The sequence below is a fragment of the Bubalus bubalis genome, chromosome 4 (genome assembly GCF_019923935.1).
Source record: "Bubalus bubalis isolate 160015118507 breed Murrah chromosome 4, NDDB_SH_1, whole genome shotgun sequence".
In the NCBI taxonomy this organism is placed as follows: Eukaryota; Metazoa; Chordata; class Mammalia; order Artiodactyla; family Bovidae; genus Bubalus; species Bubalus bubalis.
In genome coordinates this window covers 103,443,378-103,468,536 of record NC_059160.1, presented here as the reverse complement: position 1 = coordinate 103,468,536, position 25,159 = coordinate 103,443,378, and the positions used below count along the sequence as shown (strand labels likewise).

The window sequence follows — 25,159 nt, the reverse complement described above, 5'->3', positions numbered from 1 at the left end:
GTGCTGTATATGATAGGTAATCTAAATAATAGAGTAATTTGAAAATGTTGTATTGTTATTTAATATGCCAATGATCTGAAACTTGTTTTGTTCTTTAAAACCATCTGCTTTGTATTATTCTCCTCTGGATATATATTTCTAATTTCATTTAAAGTGGATTTCACCATCTCCCATACTTAGGTTTTCTGTAAATTTTGTGTTATATTAAAGTGATAGGCTATGTATATTGTTGACCATGCATAATGTCAGTCATATGTTTATTGAGACCAAATATACTTAAGTGAAGTGAAGTGGCTCAGTCATGTCCGACTCTTTGTGACCCCATGGACTGTAGCCTACCAGGCTCCTCAGTCCATGGAACTTTCCAGGCAAGAGTACTGGAGTGGGTTGCCATTTCCTTCTATAGGGGATCTTCCCAACCCAGGGATTGAACCCCAGTCTCCCACATTGCAGGCAGATGCTTTATCATCTGGGCCACTAGGGAAGCCCTTTGTATACTTAAGCAAAGGAGTATTAAAAATGTCATATATGAAGTAGTCCTACATACTTGACTACATACCTGTCAGCTTAGTAACTGTGTTTTTTAAATAAAATTTTAATTTTAGAGCAGTTTTAAATAGCAAAAATCATAGGATAGTACAGAAAATTATTAACATCTTACATGTATATGGTACATTTGTTAGAATTAAAGAGCCAGTACTAATATATTATTACTAATGAAATACTTAGACTTTTTTTTTTTTAAGTTTTGAGCCAATGTCCTTTTTCTGTTTCAGGATCTTATCCAGTATATCCACATTTATTAATCATGTCTCCTTAAGCATCTTTTGCCTTTGACAATTTCTGAATTTCCTTGCTCTTGATGGTCTCTCAATTTTCAAGGAGTATTAGCCAGATAAATAATGGACTATCCTCCATCTGAAATTGTCGTCTATTTTTCATTTTGATTAGTTGAGAGTGCATGTTTAGTCATGGACTGCAGCCTCCAGGCTCCTCTGTCTATGGATTTTCTAGGCAAGAACTCTGGATGGATTGCCATGCCCTCCTCCAGGAGATCTTCCTGACCCAGGGATGAACCCACATCTCTTGTGTCTCCTGAACTGATAGGTGAATTCTTTACCACTGAGCCACCTGGGATTGGAGCCAAAGTGCCATTTCATCACATTGTATGTTAAGGGTCAAAACAAACAAACGAAGAGAAAAAAACCAACACTCCTGAGTGATTTAAAAGAATACCTCAAGCGTAAAGCACAGGACTTGGCATGCTGCTGCTAAGTCACTTCAGTCGTGTCCGACTCTGTGCGACCCCATAGACGGCAGCCCACCAGGCTCCCCCGTCCCTGAGATTCTCCAGGCAAGAACACTGGAGAGGTTGCCATTTCCTTCTCCAATGCATGAAAGTGAAAAATGAAAGTCAAGTCGCTCAGTCATGTCCGACTCTTTGCGACCCCATGGACTGCAGCCTACCAGGTTCCTCCGCCCACGGGATTTTCCAGGCAAGAGTGGGATGCCATTGCCTTCTCCGACTTGGCATAGTGGGTGTTAAATAACCGTACTGAACTGAAAGTGAATCAATGGACAGAAACGCTAATATCCCGGATGAAGCAGCACACACTGCAAGATGTCAATCCTTGCCAAACTAATTTTTTTTAAAGGAAGCAAATAGTATAAAATATGAGGTTAGTTAGGTGACAGTCAGAGCCCTGAAGATGTAGATGACCTCAACTTTGAAATTTTAATAATTTCAATGGGATTTTTAGTTTATTTCTTTAAATTAGAAAATATAGTTAAGAACATTTTTTAAAACAAAGGAAACAAAGTGGGTGAAAAACCACACTGCTATATATTACAGCATTTTATGAAGTTAAAACAATTAAACCATGGGTACTAGAAGATGATTAAAAAAAAGAGTGGGAAAAAAAGGGAGTGCATGCATGCTAAGCCACTTCAGTTGTGTCCAACCCTTTGTGACTCTGTGGACTATAAGCCCAACAGGCTCCTCTGTCATAAGATTCTCCAGGCAAGAATACGGGAGTGGGTTGCCATGCCCTCCTCCAGGGGATCTTTCCAACCCAGGGATTGAACCTGTCCTTGTCTTTTAAGTCTCCTGCAATGACAGGATAGTTCTTTACCACTAGTGCCACCTGGGAAGTACACTATCAAAATGACTTATTAGTTCTGATGTGGACCTTGATCACCCAGCTGAAAGCATGTTTGTCAGATTTGTAGCTGCAGAGTTAACTCTTTTTTAGACCCATTTATGCTGTAGTCTGTATGGAAGTCACTGTGCATAGCTGGTACTTACTGGGAGGGAGTTATACTCCTCCTCCTTGAGGGTAGTGTGTCTGCATCAATTACTTGGAATTCTGAACAGATTTGTTTCTTTTCCTCCATTTATTATTTTTATTTCTTTAGGTATACCAGTAGGAGCTTGTAGATATTTATTTTAGAGTGTGAGTACAATGCAATATCATAGTATTCATTGTGTTTCTCATGCTGTTGGCCGTTTGGAGCTCTGTTACTGGCTCCAATTTGTTATGCCCATCATTGTTCAAACTGTTCCTTTGTTTAGCATCTTCTTATGTTTTGACACCACAGGATACTCCAGGCTTATCTCCTAAATATACTTTGCATAGAATTGGCCATTTCTCTAAGAAGCCTTGTTCCTTTTATTTGAGAATGGAATTAGAAACATTAGTGTGGTGAGTACTCTTGTGCCACTGAGGCTTCTTTGTTTTAGGTCTTCTCAGCTGAAAGAAAGGAAATACACTTGCTTGTGTACACTAACTAGGTTATATACAGATATCTATAAATATTTCTACATGTAACAATCTGTATAATTTAACACTGAGGCCTCCAACTTGAATCCATTACTACATGAATCATTCTACCCACTTCCCCATGCTTATCTGAAAATTCCACTGTGTGAGACACTTTATTTCTGCCATATACCATCCATTTGCTTAATTATTCAAATCTAAAGTACGTAAATGCAGTATCAGAATTGTTAACCCCATACACCATGAAAAATAATTACAGAAACTGTAATGGTTATATGCAGTTTTTGTTGTTGATGGTAATTTTTTGTCTTTAGCTTTACAGATTCCACTTGTTTCATAAATACATAGACCAGTGCATGTCCCCTAACTACTTCAGTGATGCTATTTCATACATTTATAATACAGATGGATGAGTCACATTTTTCACTCTATCCTGGAATCCTCCAATCTCCAAAATGATATTTTAAATTTGCATACATTAAGGTTCACTCTTTATGCTGTAAGATTCGATTAGTTCAGTTCAGTCTCTCAGTCATGTCCAACTCTTTGTGACCCCATGGACCTCAGCACATCAAGCTTCCCTGTCCATCACCAATTCCTGGAGACTACTCAAACTCATGTCTATCACATGGGTGATGCCATCCAATCATCTCATCCTCTGTCATCCCCTTCTCCTCCTGCCCTCAATCTTTCCCAACATCAGGGTCTTTTCCAATGAGTTGGTTATTCACATCAGGTGGCCAAAGTACTGAAGTTTCAGCTTCTGCATCAGTCCTTCCAATGAATATTCAGGAGTGATTTCCTTTAGAATGGACTGATTGGATCTCCTTGCAGTCCAAGGAACTCTCAAGAGTCTTCTCCAATACCACAGTTCAAAAGCATCAATTTTTAGCCACTCAGCTTTCTTTACAGTCCAACTCTCACAGCTATACATGACCACTGGAAAAACCATAGCTTTCAAAGTGTAAAATTCTATGGCTATAGGCTAATGCCTAACATCATATAAGCACTATTACAACATCATAAAGTATCATAAGAGGCAGTACTATACCCTAAAAAATCCCCTGAACGTTACCTATTCAAACTTTCTTTCTTTTATCTCAAATCCTTTGCAACCACTGACCTTTTTATCATCTATACTTTTTCCAGAATTTTGTACTCTAGTTGGAATCATATAGAATGGGGCACTTTGAGTCTTACTTCTTTCACTTAGAAATATGCATATAAGGTCCATCCATGTCTTTTTCTCTCTCGATAGCTCTTCTGTTATCCATCAGTTATAGTTTATTATCCATCAATCATGATTTTTTCAATCATAGTTCCTTAAAGAAAACAGAAGCCACTTGATATTCTCTACATATTAAATAATTTAATGTAAGGAAACTGGTGCTTTCACAGTACTAGGAAGAGCAAAGGAAGCAATCAGCTAGTTTAGAAGCTGTTTACAGCACCAAGATTTGTGTTTGACCAGACGCTATGAAAGGGCATTGCTAGTCTAAAGAATCTCTAGGAAACTGATAACAATTCTCTCAAATTGCAGGTTCTCAAATCCTCACTAAGTTGCTCTTGTGAATCTCATCTCTGCTCAGAAGTAGGTTTACTAATACCACAGGGGAAAAAAAGAAGAAAAACAAAAACAAAAACGACTCTTTCTTTTGTAATGCCTTCTAAATCTCTGGGAATTTCCTTTCTTAGGAAACTAATCCAGATTCTAGGAAAAGAGATTCTAGAAAATTTTGTTTCTCACTTTCTTCCATAGTTTTATAGATAATATAGAAGTGGGGTGATATTGAGTTGGTTAGTGATAATCCAGCATAAGAAGCTTAAAAAGTAGAGTAACTAAAAGAAAATTAGGGTGAAGTACTTAATCTCATATCTGCTATTCTGGCTTCTCTTGCATTATTATTTCCTCTGTATTTTCCATATTATTTCTGTCTCTGTTATTGGATAGGTCTTTTCGGTGGGTTATATACTTCCCATTGATAACTGGTTTTAATTTATTTTAGAGAATGTTATACTTTCCTTTGAAATTAGGGTATAAATGTGTATGTCTTTCACCTACTATATATCACCTGTATATAGATATAATTTTTAATTTCTTCTATTAATATATAGGACATATGTATGTAGGATATTGAAGATGATACTGTGTTTTTGAGACATCTTTGGATTTAATATGCTAAAACATCCAAACCAGATGGAAAATCTTTCATTGTTAATCAGTCTATACTAGAGATCACAAAATACAAAGAATATACATGGAAAGAAAAATCACTAGATAAGGTAAATGAGATTTTTGTCTCTTAAATACTGTGAAAAACAGCTTCTAATTTATGATTATGAAACATGAATTGTTTTTCTTAAATATATATCCTTAATAATAAGGTACTGAGGAATTATTGCCACATGAAGAAAAGCCTAAAATAGGTAAATATAGAGAACATATTTTAATTTCTGATTTAGAAGATCATGTTACCTATTCATGGGGTCGCAAAGAGTCGGACACGACTGAGTGACTGATCTGATCTGATCTGATTACCTACTCCTATAATTTTCATTGGCTCTATATTTCCCATGAAAGTCTCCAGCACCTTTCTCTGGCCTTACTACATTATCCTAGCAGTTGGAAGGTGTGGAAGTATGTCATGGTATCAGTAGCACATATATATTTTAAAATTATATATTTTTGATGTTTACAATCTGGTTGAGAAAAAATGAAATAAACATAAAATTATTACATTTAACAATCAGATAATGCAAATAAATGCAAATGTAGTATATTTCAATAACATCTTAATCCTAGACTAGACTTAAAGGGATAAGGATTATGTTTTATTCATCTTTGTATTCTCAACTCAAATACATTTATCTGACACATTTAGGTACTCATTAGATGACTGACTAATAAATCAATGTAGTGAATAAGACTTGTTTATTGGTACCATAAATTTAAAACAATCTAGCTTCTCCTTTAGAGGTTTATTTAAATTGCAAGATTTGGGGTAAGGATTGAAATGCTCTATTAGATCTCCTATGGACTAGAGAGGATAAACTAAGTAGTCTGAACACAGGTCTAAATGATCAATAGGCTGCCATCTTCTCTATAATACAACCTGATTCTGTAAGTATTAAGTGGGATAGGTGAAATTTTTCCTTTTGACTTGGTCTGTTATTTTAACAGGCATTTCTGATTTTCCTATTCATCTTAAGATCTCTTCTATTATATACTCTTTCCTTGTTCATGAATTTTGAGGGTGCTTTAAGTACATGAATGAGGAAGTGAAATAGTGGTATAGCTCACTTGTAATGTAAGATATTTGAAAAGAGAGTGAGCATAAACTGATGAGAACAAAGTGTTGAAATGGTGTGAAATGGACTGCTACCAAATGAAGTTGGTGTAGGGAGGAGTGAGAGCCACCCTGAGTCCAGGAAAGGAAGTGAAGCATGATGGAAGTTGATGGAAGGTAATGGAGAAAAGAAGGGCATTAGCCGAACATTACCACGATGATTACCACACTCTGGTGCAAAATCATTCGGTGGAAACACCTTTTCCCATCTATTTCAATTTTCCATGCAATTGGTCATCTGACAGCTACAGTATAGCTTCCCAAGTTCCTTACTAAAGAGAGTTTTCTGAATAATTTCAGATGCATATTAGTAAGGGTCAAAGAACAAAAATTAAAATTGCTCTGCTATTAATTTGTAAGAATGATGATCAAGCATGTATAATCTCTACTCAAAACAAATTTAGGGCTATTTCTTTATTCATTTTGGAGTCTATGTCAGAGTTGGTATTATGTCTGGAATTTGCTGCCTAGTTTTGGATTATGTCCACAATTGACAGTAAAAACTAAAATGCTTGCAAAGTGTTCTCAATTTTGTAAAAATCAATGAAAAAATTGTGAAAGTTCTTCTAAGCAAGGACAACTGAGAGGCTGCTTTTGCAGAAGAAGGCCTGGATTTACCTTTCACATGATATCTTTGATGACATGTGACGTTATATAGAGAGCTTTGTACACTAAGGCCATAGACAATAACTGCCTAATTACCTCAAGGATAGATCGTATACAATGAATAATTACTTAGGCTATGAATATTTTCATCCACTACTTGGTACATGGCTGGATCAAATGAAACTCTAAAAGGATGTTGTCAGACTAAGGTTGATAAATTCCAGTTCGTATATTCCACAAGATTTTTGGAAAAAACACATGTATGTAAGCTTTGACTTTTCTATCTAATTTGACAATATCTCTTTATGTGGAAATAACCCCCAACAGGGGAATATGGGAAGAGTCTAAATATAATTTAACTTTTAAAAAATCTCAAAAGTGAGGGTTCAATTTTTCAGGCAGGTTTTGAATTACTGAAGCTTTTCCCATTTCCCTAATCTTCTGAAAACTGCATGGACTGCATCATACAATGTCAGCTTTTAATAGTAGAGACTCTTGTTTGGTGGGAAGCAACTCTGCTAATATGAGCCTGAATGAAGGATCAGTCATTTACTACCCAACTTGAACATATTGGGATGAACAGATATGCATGAAAATATTAAAGTGCATATAACAATGTTTACAGATATTGAATAAAATGCTGAAAGTTTTCATATCTGTGCATAGAAAATTGATGAATTATTACAGAACATAGAAATTTCATAAAAATATTTAGCAATTAAGTATACAAATTATTTTTCTTATATTCTAGGAAAAAAAGTTGGCAGAAAAAATATTATGCAATACCCAGAAAATAAGTATTTCAAAGTTATTTGAAATAACTATACTTAGTTATTTCAAAATTAACAATAACAGCCACTGAATAAAATTTAAAAGATACAGAAAAAAGGAAAAATGAAAAGAATTTACTAATGTTACCAGTTAGAGGTAATATTTATAATATTCCCTTGTTATTGTAAAGCAAGAAGAGATAAGAAAGTCTTCTTCACTGATCAATGCAAAGAAATAGAGGAAAACAACAGAATGGGAAAGACTAGACATCTCTTCAAGAAAATCAGAGATACCAAGGGAACATTTCATGCAAAGATGGGCTCAATAAAGGACAGAAATCGTATGAACCTAACAGAAGCAGAAGATATTAAGAAAGATGGCAAGAATACACAGAAGAACTGTCTAAAAAAGATCTTCATGACCTAGATAATCACAGTGGTGTGATCACTGACCTAGAGCCAGACATCCTGGAATGTGAAGTCAAGTGGGCCTTAGAAAGCATCACTATGAACAAAGCTAGTGGAGGTGATGGAATTCCAGTGGAACTATTTCAAATCCTGAAAGATGATGCTGTGAAAGTGCTGCACTCAATATGCCAGCAAATTTGGAAAACTCAGCAGCGCCCACAGGACTGGAAAAGGTCCGTTTTCATTCCAATCCCAAAGAAAAGCAATGCCAAAGAATGCTCAAACTACTGCACAATTGCACTCATCTCACATGCTAGTAAAGTAACGCTCAAAATTCTTCAAGCCAGGCTTCAGCAATACGGGAACCATGAACTCCCAGATGTTCAAACTGATTTTAAAAAAAGCAGAGGAACCAGAGATCAAATTGCCAACATCTGCTGGATCATGGAAAAAGCAAGAGAGTTCCAGAAAAAACATCTATTTCTGCTTTATTGACTATGCCAAAGCCTTTGACTGTGTGGATCACAATAAACTGTGAAAACTTCTGAAAGAGATGGGAATACCAGACCACCTGATCTGCCTCTTGAGAAACCTATATGCAGGTCAGGAAGCAACAGTTAGAACTGGACATGGAACAACAGTCTGTTTCCAAATAGGAAAAGAAGTACGTCAAGGCTGTATATTGTCACCCTGCTTATTTAACTTATATGCAGAGTACATCATGAGAAACACTGGACTGGAAGAAACACAAGCTGGAATCAAGATTGCCGGGAGAAATATCAATAACCTCAGATATGCAGATGACACCACCCTTATGGCAGAAAGTGAAAAGGAACTACAAAGCCTCTTGATGAAAGTGAACGTGGAGAGTGAAAAAGTTGGCTTAAAGCTCAACATTCAGAATACAAAGTTCATGGCATCTGGTCCCATCACTTCATGGGAAATAGATGGGGAAACATTGGAAACAGTGTCAGACTTACTTTTTGGGGGCTCCAAAATCACTGCAGATGGTGATTACAGCCATGAAATTACAAGACACTTCCTCCTTGGAAGGAAAGTTATGACCAACCTAGATAGCATATTCAAAAGCAGAGACATTACTTTGCCAACAAGGTCCATCTAGTCAAGGCTATGGTTTTTCCTGTGGTCATGTATGGATGTGAGAGTTGGACTGCGAAGAAGGCTGAGCGCCGAAGAATTGATGCTTTTGAACTGTGGTGTTGGAGAAGACTCTTGAAGAGTCCCTTGGACTGCAAGGAGATCCAACCAGTCCATTCTGAAGGAGATCAGCTCTGGGATTTCTTTGGAAGGAATGATGCTAAAGCTGAAACTCCAGTACTTTGGCCACCTCATGCAAAGAGTTGACTCATTGGAAAAGACTCTGATGCTGGGAGGGATTGGGGGCAGGAGTAGAAGGGGACGACAGAGGATGAGATGGCTGGATGGCATCACTGACTTGATGGATATGAGTCTGGGTGAGCTTCCGGAGTTGGTGATGGACAGGGACGCCTGGCGTGCTGCGATTCATGGGGTCGATAAGAGTCAGACACAACTGAGCAACTGAACTGAACTGAAAGCACACATATTAAAAAATGTCATTTCGGGGTGGGATGGGGAGGGAGATGGGAGGGAGGTTCAAAAGGGAGGGGATATATGTGTATCTATGACTGATTCATGTTGAGGTTTGACAGAAAACAAAATTCTGTAAAGCAATTATCCTTCAATAAAAAATAAATTAAAAAATTAAAAAAGGCATTTAAATGGTGCACAGTCTAAATGGGTGGTTTATCCTGCTGCTGTTCTTTTTATGGTATTAATATTTATTAGTTCATCTAGCCTACATTTTATATTTCTCAACTGCTATGAAAAGGCTTTAATTTTCCTTTGAAGTTTGGAAAGAGACAATTAAGAACCACAGGAATCAAGTACTTTGCTCTCTAAGAACAGTAGAGAAGGACTGTAATTTAACAAGTAAAGAAGCCTGGTTAAGGACATCCCACAGATTTGATTAAAACTTTCAAGATTAAATCTGTTCTTGTCTCTTTATGAAATTGGCATTGAAGAAAGAGCTGCCATTTCCAGGGCATGATTTTACAAAGATTTATATAATTATATGCTATTCAAATATTGTCATTCAATAATACATCTCTGATTAGGAGGAATAAAAAAAAAAAAAAAAAAACAACTTGCACTGTTGAGCATGTGGGAAAAATATTATCTGGATTATATAATTGATAGCCTGTCCATAGATCAGGGATCGGGATGCATGCTGATATTTCAATTCCAAATACACTACATGAAAGATGGACTGCTCAATATATCTTTCATGTAAGAAGTTTATGAGGTTTCCTTAATAACGTATCAGGTCATGTAAGACCTTACTGTGTGAAATATCTGGCAATGCTTCATTTCAGATATACAACCGTGGCCATGCAACTCAGTGTATCTAGGGAATGAAGTGTGATAGTTACGTTCATATTCTCACTAGCCCTTGTGCAAGAGAAGTAATTGCTTCTATTGTACCTTTGATCTTTTGTCCTGGTTAGTATTTCACTCTCCAGTAAATGAAATGATATACGTTCTGGAATAAATTGTAATAACCGGTATAATAATACCTTTTTAATCCTGAGTTACACAATCTTTAGTGTTCAATAAGTCAAATTAATGGAATTTATCTAAAGGATCCAACTCAATTAGATACATCATAATCCATCCTCCAAAGCAATCAACTCAAGGCATTATTATAATTATGCACCTACAGTATCAAATTACTGAAAACTCATACTTTGTGTATCCAACCGAAACTTTATGTAATAAGATCTCCTTCAGTTTATAAATACGCGATCCCTTTGTTAAAAGGACAATAACATTGACCTTTTAACAGTAGAACATACATTTTCTTCTTTTTTTATTGAAATAGTGACAAATTTTCACTGCTTATTTGTAATCTTTGAAATGACAGAACTAGACATACTTTCAGATATAAGTTCTCAGGTCAGATTTTCTTCCCTCACTCCAAGGTTTAAACTGTTTTTAGCCCAAGGGCACTATCAATCAGACAGTATTCTTTCCAATGATGCTATATTCCATTCTGCCCTAGGACCTATGTGAATATTTTCCCTCTTCTGAATACCAGTTCTGACTTAAGTAATATTGAGTTGTGATTTTTTTTTCATTTAAACCAATTTTGACAAATAAATTTGGAAAGGTGATGAGAAATGAATACCCTGCAAAGCAAGTTAGACTTCATAGAACAGAGAAAGGTCAATTTAAAATACATATTGTAAAGCTGTTAAATGTGCAAAGTATCTTACAAATACTATCTTTTGTTTGCATGGAAAATAAAGTGCATAACAAATACAGAGTAAAAGTAAAATTATCAAGTTGCATTTAAACCTGGAAAAATTAGAACAAGAAGGAAAATTAAACCTTGATAATTTAAGGAAAAACACAAACAAGATCTTTAAGGAAATAAAGGTACTTTACTTGAAATTTGAAGTGTTCAATGACAGTTTACAGGTATGAAAATGCCAGACTCAGTAGTAACTGAAAAAATTGTATAGAGAATGAAACTGTGGAGGGTGAAACCAAAACAGATTGCTTAATGTTGGATATTATATTGGATGAGACAAGATGGCTCTTATGTACATACTCATTCTACACCAATTGTTCACAAGGTAACTGATTTTAGCATTTAAAAGACAAGTCCTATTTTGCAGCCTTAGGCCATTACTTTAACTTGCCCTCCCTCAAGTTATTTGTTTACCAGTGCCTTCTCTATCAGTATTTCCTGGTGGCTTAGATGGTAAACCATCTGCCTACAATGAGGGAGACCCAGGTTCAAACCTTGAGTTTGGAAGATCCTCTGGAGAAGGAAATGGCAACCCACTCCAGTACTCTTGCCTGGAAAATCCCATGGACGGTGGAGTGTGAGAGGCCACAGTCCATGGGGTATAGTTTTCTTCTGGTCTCTTTTCTATCTGATTGAATGTCATTCTTTAGAAATAGCTTTTGTTAAGGTATTTTGGTAATAAACGCATTCATTTTTTTTTTTGGCTTAAAATACTCATTTTATTTCTATTTTTCAGTATTTAGCCACATGTCTAATTTTATATAGATATTTCCACTTAGTGCTTTTAAGGTATTATTACCTTACTAATAATTTTTGGCTTATGGCCAAGGTATTAAGTCTGTATAAATCTAATTGTTATTGCTTAAAATGAAATCTGTCTCCTCCCTGTCATTGTTTAAAATCTATATTTATGATTGTGAAAGTGAAAGTGTCAGTTGATCAGTCGTGTCCAACTCTCCAACCCCATGGACTGTAGCCCACCAAGGTCCTCTGTTCATGCAATTCCCCAGGCAAGAATACTGGAGTGGGTTGCCTTTCCCTTCTGCAGGGGATCTTCCTGACCCAGAGATTGAACCCAGGTCTCTTGCATTGCAGGCAGATTCTTTACTGTTTTGTAATTATACCATGGTGGTACTATTCTCACCAGTACCAAAAAGTGTAATATTTGATTTTAGCTATTTTTCTATGTAATAGAAGATCTAGTGGTTTCCACTTGTGTTTTCCTATACATTGGATTTATTGTATGTGTCTGAAAGCCAATTGTCCCTTCAGCAAGTTGGTGAGTAAGATTGTGTATTCAGGAACTGGGGGCAAATCAAAGACCATGTAGCCTTATTGTAAACTGGATTCCGCTCACAACTCTATCGATTATTAGACCTTCATAATTTTCCTCTTTGTCAACAGATCGCCTTGGTGTTTGGGGTACCCAGGGATTATTGTAAATGTATATAGCCTCAGCCAGTTTTGTTGGGTGTTTGGGGTACCCGGGGATTATTGTAAATGTATATAGCCTCAGCCAGTTTTGTTCTGAATTCACCTGAAGCACAGTCATCATCTTAAATGCCAAGTATTTCTTTAAGGAAGCTGAGGAGAAATAGTTAGAGCACATATTTGCTGCAAAACTACAATGCAGTCCCTAAAGGAGATTCAGTCTTTACATCTTTTAAGGCAAACTGGAAGTGTGAACTGGCTCAAATCTGGAAATTTAATGTGGGACATTGATTTTTCCATTATGGAAATTCATGTTATTTCTTTTCCATCAGATCTAGAATTTTTAGTAGACGGATTAACCAACATTTTACTAGACGGTTCAGTGACAACAAGGTCAACAATTCATATCACTGAATGCCTCAATTTGCTCTCCTGAATATTACTGTAATTTTCCTACTTTTTCCCTTGTGTGTAAGCTCTGTTACTTGAACTCTGGGGATTCCAGGGTCACATCGTCTCCCCACAAACCCCAGAAAACTCATTTCAATGCTGACATCTACTACCACTGGAAAAGGAAATGGCACCCTACTCCAGTATTCTTGCCTGGAAAATCCCATGGACAGAGGAACCTGGCGGACTACAGTCCATGGGATCACAAAGAGTCAGACAGGACTTAGTGACTAAATAACAACATCTACTACTGTAATTTTTAACTTTCATAATACAGCCACTATAGACTTTTCTACCATGCTGGGGCTCTCCTCACTGATATATATATATATATATATATATATATTTTTTTTTTTTTTACTACATCAGTGATAAAGATATGTCTTATGAGTACTCAAATTTATATTGGTAGGGTGTGACTGAGCCTGTCACACATGACAAACACTCAATTCCTAGCTGCCTAAGATTGTGAATTAATTCTTTCACATTACTGCCCTCTATCTTTATTGAATGTAAGCCACTACCATTAATTTATCTTTATCCAGTGTTGTGATATTTATTTCCTGTTCTAACAACCTTAAGATACATGATCATTCATAATCCCAAAGTCTCGCCACCCTTCTCCAAGGTCAGTATCTGTCCTAAGTTGTCTTCACTGAGTATGAAGAAGCTAACCTCCACAAAAACAGAAGGAAAGCTTGCTTTTGTTGACAAGGGGACTCAATGTCTTGAGACTTCAAATAATTTAGTCATTATGATTTTCTCAAATTCTCTCATTCCAAATTTCAGGCTCTTACTTTCTCTACAAAAAATTCCTGATTTTTCAAATAAGAGACCCAGTGATGCTTTGAATTCAATGTGCTGTTAATTCTGTAAAGCAGAAGATCAAATCCTGAGTCTGGTTTTCAGATCATTGTTTCCTGTGATTACAGTGGATAAGATATCCTATTCAGTAGTAAAGAAATTCTCTGATCTCTGATTTGTGTATTTCTAATCTTGAGTCTTTAATTTTCTTTTTGCACACTCGCTAGTGCAGAAAGATGGCCATCAAACTTGTGCTCATGTTTATTATTTCTTTCATAGTATCCCAAAAAAAAAGCCAGTTTGCTTCCCAAAGTGCTGACTTGAAAGACGATAAGTTAATTAGTTTCATAACAGAAACTACATGCCATAAACGATCATTATACCATTGTCTGTTAGCAACATATTTATTATACCTTCCAATCTAAACCTAATTTAATCCATGGGCTTCCCAGGTGGCGCCAGTGGTACAGAATGTACCTACCAATGTAGGAGATGCAAGAGACATAGGTTCAATCTCTGGGTCCAGAAAATTCCTTGGAGGAGGAAATGGCAAACCATTCCAGAGTTCGTGCCTGGAAAATCCATGAACATAGGAGCCTGGCAGGCCACAGTCCATGGGGTCACAATGAGTAGGACATGACTGAGCACACATACACACAATTAAGTAAATAATTTCAGATTTCTATCTTGTGGTTAGTTTTATAGGCAACTATTTCTTATACCAAATACTATATAATTTATGAAGTGGTTAGGAAAACAAAAAACCCAATGCAGACATTTTTAAAAGAGACATTTAGTACAGAAAACAGAAGGTTTTCACACATGTTGCAAGGGGTAGAATATGCTTCTGAGGGTCTGAAATGGTTGATCTACATAACAACAGGGTCCCAAAAGTAGTAGGAATACTTAACCTCCATATATCTCTTCATGTTCAAAATTATTTCCTTTAATTGTAAGAATCTATCTAGAATCCCCCTAGAAAGGAAATGGAGTTCATTTTTTTTTTTTATCCTTTATGATTATAGGAAGTGCTTTGAATGAATGGGAAGTTACTGAGTATCAACAAACTATATACGACTGAGTTCTCTAAGGTATAGGTTTTGGTAACAGCCACAGGACAGCCATTACATTTGTTCATGTTTCTACCACCTTCCTTTTCAGATTCTTATTTGATTCTGACCCTAGACACTTCTTTCTTTCTTGAAAGAGTATATGTACATGTAATCTCTCTCTGTCTTCTCTCTTCCCTCTGTCTTCTTCTCTTTTCCCCTTTCTCTCTCTGCCCTCTCCTTTCCTCTTTCTCTATCTATTGTTAAAAGATAAACTGAGGCATATTAAGAATTTTAAGAATATCTTTCAAATACTTTATCAGGTGTCAGCCAGAATGACAGCACATATTCCATGGCAGTATTCCACAACTCCACAGACACAAGAGGCACTCCCAAAGAGGCTCCTACGACAACATCCTCCCAAGATGCAGATTAACCAAAAGACAACCGAAAGAAAGACTCGGACAGTTCTGCCCAGGGCTGCCAACAAAATGACCCAGGCCGCCAAAGAAGTGAAACCCACATTTCTGTCTGGCTATATTTTGGGGGGCTCCCAACTGGACAGTGGAGCTACCTGCACACACAGCAATCCGAGGGCCACAGTTAGGCAGAAAGTTAAGTTTTCTGGACACAAAACGAGACCCGAAGGCAATGTCTGCCCTTGGGAGAGAACAAGTCGACACCAGGGGTACCCGAAAGCAAATTCACAAGTCAAGATTCAAACACTGAATTCTTACACGGACCTTTGGCCTGCCAATCTGAAAGGAAAGGACAACGTGAAAATTTCCCTTCTTCTCTCAACCAGGCATCACAGATAGAAACCTAGGACAGCTGACTTTGATAAGAATCCTTACCGTTTGCTGTCTTCTGCCAGTCTCCCCAGAATTCTGCACACTCCAGAGCGAGTGGGGTGTGCCGGCAGGTTCATCCTGGTCACAAGTAACTGAAGAGGAGGAAAATAAGTTTTCCCCCTACTCTTTATTGTGAGTGCTCAGCTGAGACCCCCTTTTCTTTGAGGCATCTCATAAACAGCTAAACAGCTACGTTAAAAGTTCTCCGCTGTGGCTGCAGTAATTCAGGATTATCGTGGGCAAGGTTAAAGTGCTTGTTCAGCCTCAAAACAAAATTAGGTTCACCTGATGCCACACGTTGGGTTCACTGCAGCGTCAGTCGGAATCAATCCTGTTTCTAATTTGTCTGCAGTCTGAAGGTGAACCCGGTCCACTTTCTAAATCAGACTCCGACCACCCTTAGGCCCGGTCTGTTTTTAAAGTCAGACCCAGTTGAACTCCAGCCAATTTCTGCACCGAGTCTGAAAAAGAAATGCTCAAGTAAAGCCATGTTCCTAAGAAAAAAGCAGCAGAGGCTTGGAGAGGGTTGCACCCAGCACCTCCTGAGGTGGAAGAGGCCACGAGCTCGCTCGGGGTTCAGCAGGTACTGATTGCTCATTGCTCGAGGGGCTGTGGGCGGCAGGGGTTGGGGGGCACGGGGGGGGTTCCTTCAGTGCCCACTTCTTGTTGTTACAAACAACTACTGAAATAAACTGAGGCATATTACCTTTTTAAGACTGAGCAAAAATCTATTCGAATCAGTCAACATCCAATTTAGCAGATAGAAGGGGCTCCGGGGAGCTGTTCAAAATGAAACACTTTTATAGACATGAAGGAAAATAAAGGAGTCAAAAACTGGGTTGTTTATTACAAAGTTACTTTCATTTAGGGGATGGCAGGAGACCATCAGGCAGATGACCTCACCAAGGTGATTCCTGATTGACCTTTTTAAGGTTCCATTTCTGAGAAAGCCAAAACTCAAGTCTCCCGTTTGGTGACATGGGACTTAGCATAAGTAACTCCATTTTGGACCTATTGCCCTGTTTTTAACACGAATAGTATATATTCTAGCACATTTACAGAGTTTTGGCTCTAGGTTTTCTTTATTATATTTGCTATCTATAACCAAGATTATTTTCATGGCAGTGAATCAAAATGCATGTTAATATTCTTGTGTGAGGAAATTGAGATGTGCGAGTTCCACTAAACTGTCTAATCTAGAGTCGCAAAGACTCTAGTCGGACACGACTAAGCGACTGAACTGAGTCTAGAGTCATCATCTGGCTCCACGACAGAACTGCTTTCACATCACAGATGCCACAGTTATGGCAATAAGGGTATCAACTATCTCCAGGTTTAAGCATATTCCAAGTGATTGCATGTGTGTGTTAGTTGTTTGGTCCTGTCTGCCTCTGCAGCCCCCTGGATGGTGGCCTACCAGGCTCCTCTGTCCATGGAATTCTCCAGGCAAGAGTACTGAAGTGATTGCCATTTCTTTCTCCAGGAAATGTTCCTGACTCAGGGGTTGAACCCTGGGTTGCCTGCCTTTACAGGCAGATTCTTTACTGTTTGAGCCACCAGGGAAGCCCGAGTGATACAGTGGAAATAAAATCTACCACTCTGTATATCCTTCATTTCTTCTTTCAGTAATAAACTTTGCCTGATTCTGTGGAATATAAGATCAAGAGAAAATAACTCCTGGCCTCAAAGCATTTACATTCTGTAGTGTATGACAAATAAGTAAATGATCATCTGAAAATAAAATAAGACATTAAGAGAAGATCATGTATAGAGTGAATAGAAGAAAGATTCCTAACCTAGATGATGTAGTTTGTGGAAGATGTTTGAGATGACCTTTTAGAGAGTTATACCTAAGCTGAATCTTAAAAAAGGGTTATACCTAATAAAGAGAGAGGGTCATGGTAAGTGCACTGCTCAGTGTACTACTTAAGAGAGACTGCTATGTAGAATAGTTGAGAGCTCCAGCTGGCAACTACACATACCTGCGGATCAACTACTGAGTTCCTACCAAAGTCACATTTCCCTCTGGGCTGTTCTCAGCTAATGATTAAGCATACAGGTTCTTTAGTACTGGTCTCTTTCTGCTAGATGTGTGATTCCTGGAATGAGCAAGATTTGCTTAAATACTCCACATTGGTCTGCCTGAGACATTCTTAGAACTCTGCAGCTATCTGAATTACTTCCTACCCATTCCTTCCTTTTCCTCTCCTTTCACCAACATCATATTTATATTGTGATCTGAAGGCAATCTACACTGCTCATTTTGTTCTAATTTATCCTTTATAGGCATTCCTACCAGAAAGATCTATCATCTTCATTCTGTTTCAGTATTGGCTTACAGAAAACACGAAGTGGCACAGCTAGTTCTGAGAATTTTTAGAGAAAGGGATTTTAAGAGTGGCTGATTTATGACCCCGTTGGTCATGTTCCAAGTGCATGTGAGACATGGGTAATCTCTGTCTCAAGGTGGTAGTCCACAAGCTAAAGAGTTCATCATTTGGTGACCTGTGAAAACATCCTGGTGAGAGGATACCCTGCCAATGTGATTATTCCAGCATTTGAAACATATGGGGGAAAATGACTGCCAGAAAAATGGATGCCTAACAGAAGGATAATGCAAACACTGAGGTGGATTAACAGGTAAAGGTTATGTGTGAAATCCAGACAGTCTTTTCATAGCCATCATATTAATATGCATCTGTCTTTTGGATAACAGATATTCTTATCCAGATGTGAATACATGGGATTCATTATTTTCAATCAATAATAATTAACCTCAAGTATAAATAATTTGTATTGGGTAAGTAAAGTCAGAACATTTCATTGGCTCATAAGAAAAATTTTGTGGAATTTTGTCACAAGCTTTAAGAAATAATTTATTTTCTTAATTATGGACTAATCTCTACGTAGATGGTGTGTCTGTGTATGTGTGTGCATGTGCACACATTCTCACATACATGACATGTGTGTGTGTACAATTTGTTTCTTTAACTTAGAATTAGTTTCCAGTATCTTATGTAAATGTTTGGTTATGAATCCATCATTCTGTATCACATATAATAAGAATGTTTTTCTAATTCTAGAAACAAAATGAGCTTAATTCATTCATGCTCAATATGGCTCTGCCTTAGAACTGTCATCATATGTATTCAGAGCACACTGGGCTTTCCAGTGGTGCTAGTGGTAAAGAACATGCCTGCCAGTACAGGAGACAGAGAGATGTAGGTTTGATCCCTGGGTAGGGAAGATCACCTGGAGGAGGCCATGGCAACCCATTCCAGTATGCCTGGAGAATCCTATGGACAGAGGAACCTGGCGGGTTACAGTCCATGGAGTTGCAAACAGCCAGACATAACTGAAGCTACTGCTACTGCTGCTGCTGCTGCTGCTAAATCGCTTCAGTCGTGTCCGACTCTGTGCGACCCCATAGACGGCAGCCCACCAGGCTCCTCCGTCCCTGGGATTCTCCAGGCAAGAACACTGGAGTGGGTTTCCATTTCCTTCTCCAATGCAGTAAAGTGAAAAGTCAAAGTGAAGTTGCTCAGTCGTGTCTGACTCCTAGCAACCCCATGGACTGCAGCCTACGAGGATCCTCTGTCCATGGGATTTTCTAGGCAGGAGTACTGGAGTGGGGTGCCATTGCCTTCTCCAACTGAAGCTACTACACACACGCAAACATTCAGAGCACACCAATCTTCCATTTCAAGTTTAAAATCTTTAGATGCTTATCTACTTCTCTCCTAGCATCAGGGAGCATCCAAATCTTGTTGTACCCACCCCACCCCCATGGGAAAACATCAGGCATATTGATTTTTTTGCATAGTTGTCTGATACCATCTAGTATGGAGAACTCTGGATTGGATTTCAGTGTCTTGAAAAATATTCCCAACAATGGAAATGTGAACAGTTACTAATAGACTATTATCTTTAGAAATTAACTTAAAGGAATCATTTTAGTAGTCAAAACAACTATGCAATGACTGAAAATACTTTTTCCAAGTATTTTGTTGTAGTTAAAATATTACTTAATGATATATTTAGCTACCCTGGCCTTGATGAGGTGCAGCATAACTCCCACTCAAGTGAGGACTATGCTTAGTAACTTCATTCTAAAAGGAGAAAAAAAATTGCAGTGGAGAAACCTCAGACACTACCCCAATCAACTGTGAACACAAACAATGATATGTTAATAGTATGTAGCTTTATATGAAGGTAATGATGTGATGAAACTGATACTTTACCTCTGTGATATTTCTCCCCTCTCTTCAAAAAAAAAAAAAAAAAAAAGTCAAAAAAATAAGCCATAACCCCAGTCTAACTGCAAAAAAAATCAAAGAAATCCCAATTCAAGGGCATTCTACTGACCAGGAGTCTCCCAAACTATTGATATTGTAAGACACCAATTCTGAGATACTATCACTGCCTAAGTAGCCTAAGAAGACACAATGAATAATATAATATCTTATATGGGATTCAGGTACAGAACACTAGATAATCACTAAGGAAAGCTGAATACAGTATCAATATCATTAATTACAAAAAACATACCAGTGAAGTGAAGTGAAAGTCACTCAGCTGTGTCCGACTCTTTGAGACCCCATGGACTATACAGTCCATGGAATTCCCTAGGCAAGAATCTGGAGTGGGCAGCCTTTCCCTTCTCCAGGGGATCTTCCCAACCCAGGGATAGAACAAAGGTCTCCTGCATTGCAGATGGATTTTTTACCATCTGAGCCACAAGGGAAGCCCAAGAATACTGGAGTGGGTAGACTATCCCTTCTCCAGCAGATCTTCCTGACCTGGGAATTGAACCAGGTCTCCTGCATTGCTGGTGGATTCATTACCAACTGAGCTATCAGGGATACTAATATAAGATGCTAATAATAGGATAAATAATGCAAATATATAGGCATTCTCTGTTCTATCTTCATAATTTTTTGTAAATCTAAACCTATTCTGTTATTTTAAAAACATTATTTACTAAGTTAATTAAATATATGTCTCTGTAGCTTTTGCATAAATAGAACCACAATTTTCTATGATATAAAATAGAATAAAGGTATTGTAATAAATTCCTGTTACTTTTAAATGAAACCTGCTTATAAAATTATAACATAGGGAGAACTTTACATTTCAGCAAATTTTCCCAATGAGTCAGAAAACATCACACTCCATAGACATGAGTTAGGAAAATCTGTCCTTATCAATTACATGTTTGTGACCTAAATGTACATCCTAAGCACAGTGTTTATATCATAACAAAAATATTCATATAAAACTTAATTTCACTTATTACATTTGAAAAATATGTGAATTAGTGATAAAAACATATTCTTTCATGCCACTTCAGTTCATCATTGTATTAAGTGACTGACTGTAAATATCTGCCTATGCTTAATTTTGAAAGTCTTCTCAACTCTTAGAAAACTCAATAAATTATAGTATATTTTGATCTATGTATTCTCTTTATAATAATTAGTCCAGGCTGTCAATATTATTTGTCACAAAATGGCAAAATATGCAATAGAGGATAATCTGTTCTAATAAACTATGGCCATTAAAATTTTAAGTATGAATGACAGGCAGTGCAATTTTACATGCATGACAAGGAATTATTGCTATTAATCGTTGATATCAATACCCTTCATGCTACGTAACCTTATTTTCAGGGTAACAAAAATCTACTTAGTATGTGTATCATTCAGTACTGTCTTCTTGTGTGGTAATCACATAAAATGCTAAAATTTCAGTTACTGAAAACAGTTTCATTTTTTACAATGCAGATTCCACCTTGGGTCAGTTGGACGCTTTGCTCTACATCATCCCCATTCTCAACATCAGCTTTAAAGAATCTTCACTCTCTGGGATATTGTTTTCCACCATCTGAAAGAGAAGGAAGCAAAGTGGTGTTCACACCAATGATTTAATGTTCCAGCCCAGAATGATCTGTACTACTACCAACAACATAGGGTCAGCTCCAGTTACATGACCCTACCCAGTGCAAGGGAGAATGTGTTCAATTTCCCAAGATCATTCTTGGCCTTGGTAATTCCCTAAAAGGATGCACAGAGCTCAGCATAAAGTTGTATTCATGGCTAATATTTATTATAGTGAAAGGATACAAAGTAAAATCATCAAAATGAAAGGATGCATGGGGTGCAGTGCAGCACAAGCTTCCAAGAGTCCTTCCTCCGTGTAGACACACTTAATTCCCCAAACCCTGAGTTGCAATGACACATGTGAACTATTCTACCAGGAAAGTTAATGAGGGACTCAGTGTTCAGAGTTTTTGTTCGAGTGGTCACACAGGTACCCATTCCTTAAAGTTCCAGACTCAGAAAGGAAAAGGAAAGCTTCAGCATAACATCATTTGGTTTACTTAAAAGCCTAAACAGCAAATCATCCTTATCTGTTAATTGCTGGTTAGGAACACCTGAGAGCCAAGTTGATAGATACTAGCCCAGGTCCAACCTTGTAAGCAATCCACTGTAAGGATAGCAGTCTCAGGTGTGCTGGGTTTATTTTTCTCGGTGCAGGCAGTAAGAGATTTTAATCTCCACTGTACCCGAATAACGAGAGACTGAATTCAGAGAAGCATTAAAATCTTTGTATCTTCTTTGCAGGTATTAATTGTAGCTCTAGGAAGAATTTAAGTATAACCATATGAATTTATAGTGTTTACATTTCTTTGAATAGTGTTTTAGAAAAATATAGTGAAAATTTTCAAGGAAAAACAAAAATATTTGGCAGAAAAAAATTTTAAAGCAAGATTTAGATAAGTTAATCAAGATGTGAGTTCACAGAGGAAATTTAACTTTAATATTTAATACTGTACAAGTAAACAAAAGGGAAGAAGAAGATAGGAAATATCTAATGTGTTAAAAAATCTGTATCACTATTTTCATATGCATATGCATAGAATATATACATATATTTACTTGCACATACATAGAATATTTTAAGAAGGATAGATATAATACTGGAAACAAATCTTGTGAAAGGAAGAAAGGGCTGGGATATGTAGCGATAGAGAAATTACTTGTCAATATATACAGTTTATTCTGTTTAATTTTTTATCCTCCTCATATATTAATTTTCAAATAAAATTGTTTTCTTAAGCTTACTGGGAAGGGTAAATGTGAAAATTCCTTCTGTATTTTCATAAAACCCTAGGGAAAGCTTTTTAATACTAGCTGGTATTGCTGCAAGAATAGATGAATAAAGAGAACTCATCAGCAAACCCCTAAACAGACAATATTAAATACATAAATTAAGGAAAGACAATACATAACATATGAATTCAAATTGTGGTATATGAGGATGTTAATAGAAGTTTGTATTTTCCTTGAAAAGTTAAAAGAATATCTTTCTGTGTCAACTTGTCATTTATTTCCTGCATGTGTGCTAAATTGCTTCAGTCATGTCCAGCTCTTTATAATCCTATGGACTGTAGACTGCCAGACTCCGCTGTCCATGGGATTCTCCAGGCAAGAATACTGAGTGGGTTGCCATGCCCTCCTCTAGGGGATCTTCCCAACCCAGTGATGGAACCTGTATCTCATATCTCCTGTATAAGACAAAACCTGGCAGGCCAGTTCTTTACACTAGTGCCACCTGGGAAGCCCTAGGCCCCTCAGAAATGCATCCTTGATATCAAATTTTAAATAATTTATCTGAAATATCATCAATAAATTGTACTGGCATTACCCCTCTTAAAAAGATGTATTGGGGAGGAGGAGCCAAGATGGCGGAGGAGTAGGACGGGGAGAACACTTTCTCCCCCACAAATTCATCAAAAGAACATTTAAACTTCGAGTAAATTCCACAAAACAACTTCTGAATGCCGGCAGAGGACATCAGGCACCCAGAAAAGCAGCCCAACTCTTCGAAAGGAGGTAGGAAAAAATATAAAAGACAAAAAAAGAGACAAAAGAGGGAGGGACGGAGTTCCGTCCCGGGAAGGGAGTCTTAAAAAGAGAGAAGTTTCCAAACACCAGGAAACCCTCTCACTGCCGAATCTGTGCCGAGCTTTGGAAGCACAGAGGGCAACATAAAAGGGAGGGGAAAAAAAAATAAATAAACAATTAAAAATCGCGGATTGTGAGCCCTACGGGAACTCCCCCAGCGGAGAAGCAGCGCAGACGCCTGCACACGGCATTAGCAAGCGGGGGCTGGGCAGGGAAGTGCGGCACGGGCTGTGTCCCTTAGAGTAAGAATCGGGCCGAATGTCCTGAGCGCTATCTGAGCGAAATAATTTGGGCTAGCAAACCAGACTGTGGGATATCTACCACGCGAAAAGCCAGCCCTAACCTTAGACACCGCCAGGCCCGCGCACAGAACAAAGGACTGAACAGAGATAGCCGGCTGCAGACCTTCCCCCTCCGGTGACAGGCAGCCAGAGCCGGAAGGGGGCAATCGCAGCCCCAGAGAGACACTATCTATAAAACTGTAAGCAGGCTTCTTTGCTAACTAAAACTTCTTGGGGGTCTGGACGGTCAATATCTGCCTGAGAAGGTGCGCCGGTTTTACACCCAGATAACCGAGTGGCGGGGAGGCGATAAGTCGCAGCATTGGCGCCCGCCAAACACCTCATCACCTGAGCTGCTCGACCTGGGAAGAACACAAAACGCAGGCCCAACCGAGTCTGCGCCTCTGAGGACTACCCGAGTGCCTGAACCTGAGCGGCTTGGACCTGGGAGCTCAGTCCAGGGCCGGCCTCTGATTGTTCCCGGCGGAACAACCTAGAGCCCAAGCAGTGTGGGCAGGGAGGTTACACGCGCCGTGAGCGGGGGCAGACCCAGTGTGGCTGAGGCACTGTGAGTGCACGCCAGTGTTATCTGTTTGCAGCATCCCTCCCTCCCTCCCCACAGCGCGGCTGAACAAGTGAGCCTAAATTAAAAAAAAAAAAAAAAAAAAAAAATAGGGTCCTCCACCGTCCCCTTTGTGTCAGGGCGGGAACCAGACACTGAAGAGACCAGCAAACAGAAGAAGCTATAACAGAGGGAAACGCCTTGGAAGCTACAGCCCATAGATTAAAACCCTGTGGTTACTACGGATTACATAGGAAGGGGCCTATAGATCTTGAGAAATATAAGTCGGACTAAGGAACTGCCAAAAATGAACTGAACCCACAATACTCACAACAAAACCAGAGAAAGACCTAGATATATTTTTACTATTTTTACGATCAATCTTTCTTTCTTTTTTTTTTTAATTAAAAAAAATTTTTTTAAGTCCTCTATTGTCCTTTAATTTTCACTTTTATAACTATTACTTTGCAAAAAAAAAAAAAAAAAGACCCTATTTTTTTT

General features: G+C 37.9%; 1 long non-coding RNA gene across 1 annotated transcript; it reads left to right on the top strand.

Moving 5' to 3' along the window:
• Nucleotides 1-16,298: 16,298 nt before the first annotated feature.
• LOC123333338 lies at nt 16,299-23,195 on the top strand. Its single transcript, XR_006550667.2, has 3 exons — nt 16,299-16,431; nt 18,565-18,648; nt 21,632-23,195. It is a non-coding gene; the product is annotated as an uncharacterized LOC123333338 (long non-coding RNA).
• Nucleotides 23,196-25,159: the final 1,964 nt, after the last annotated feature.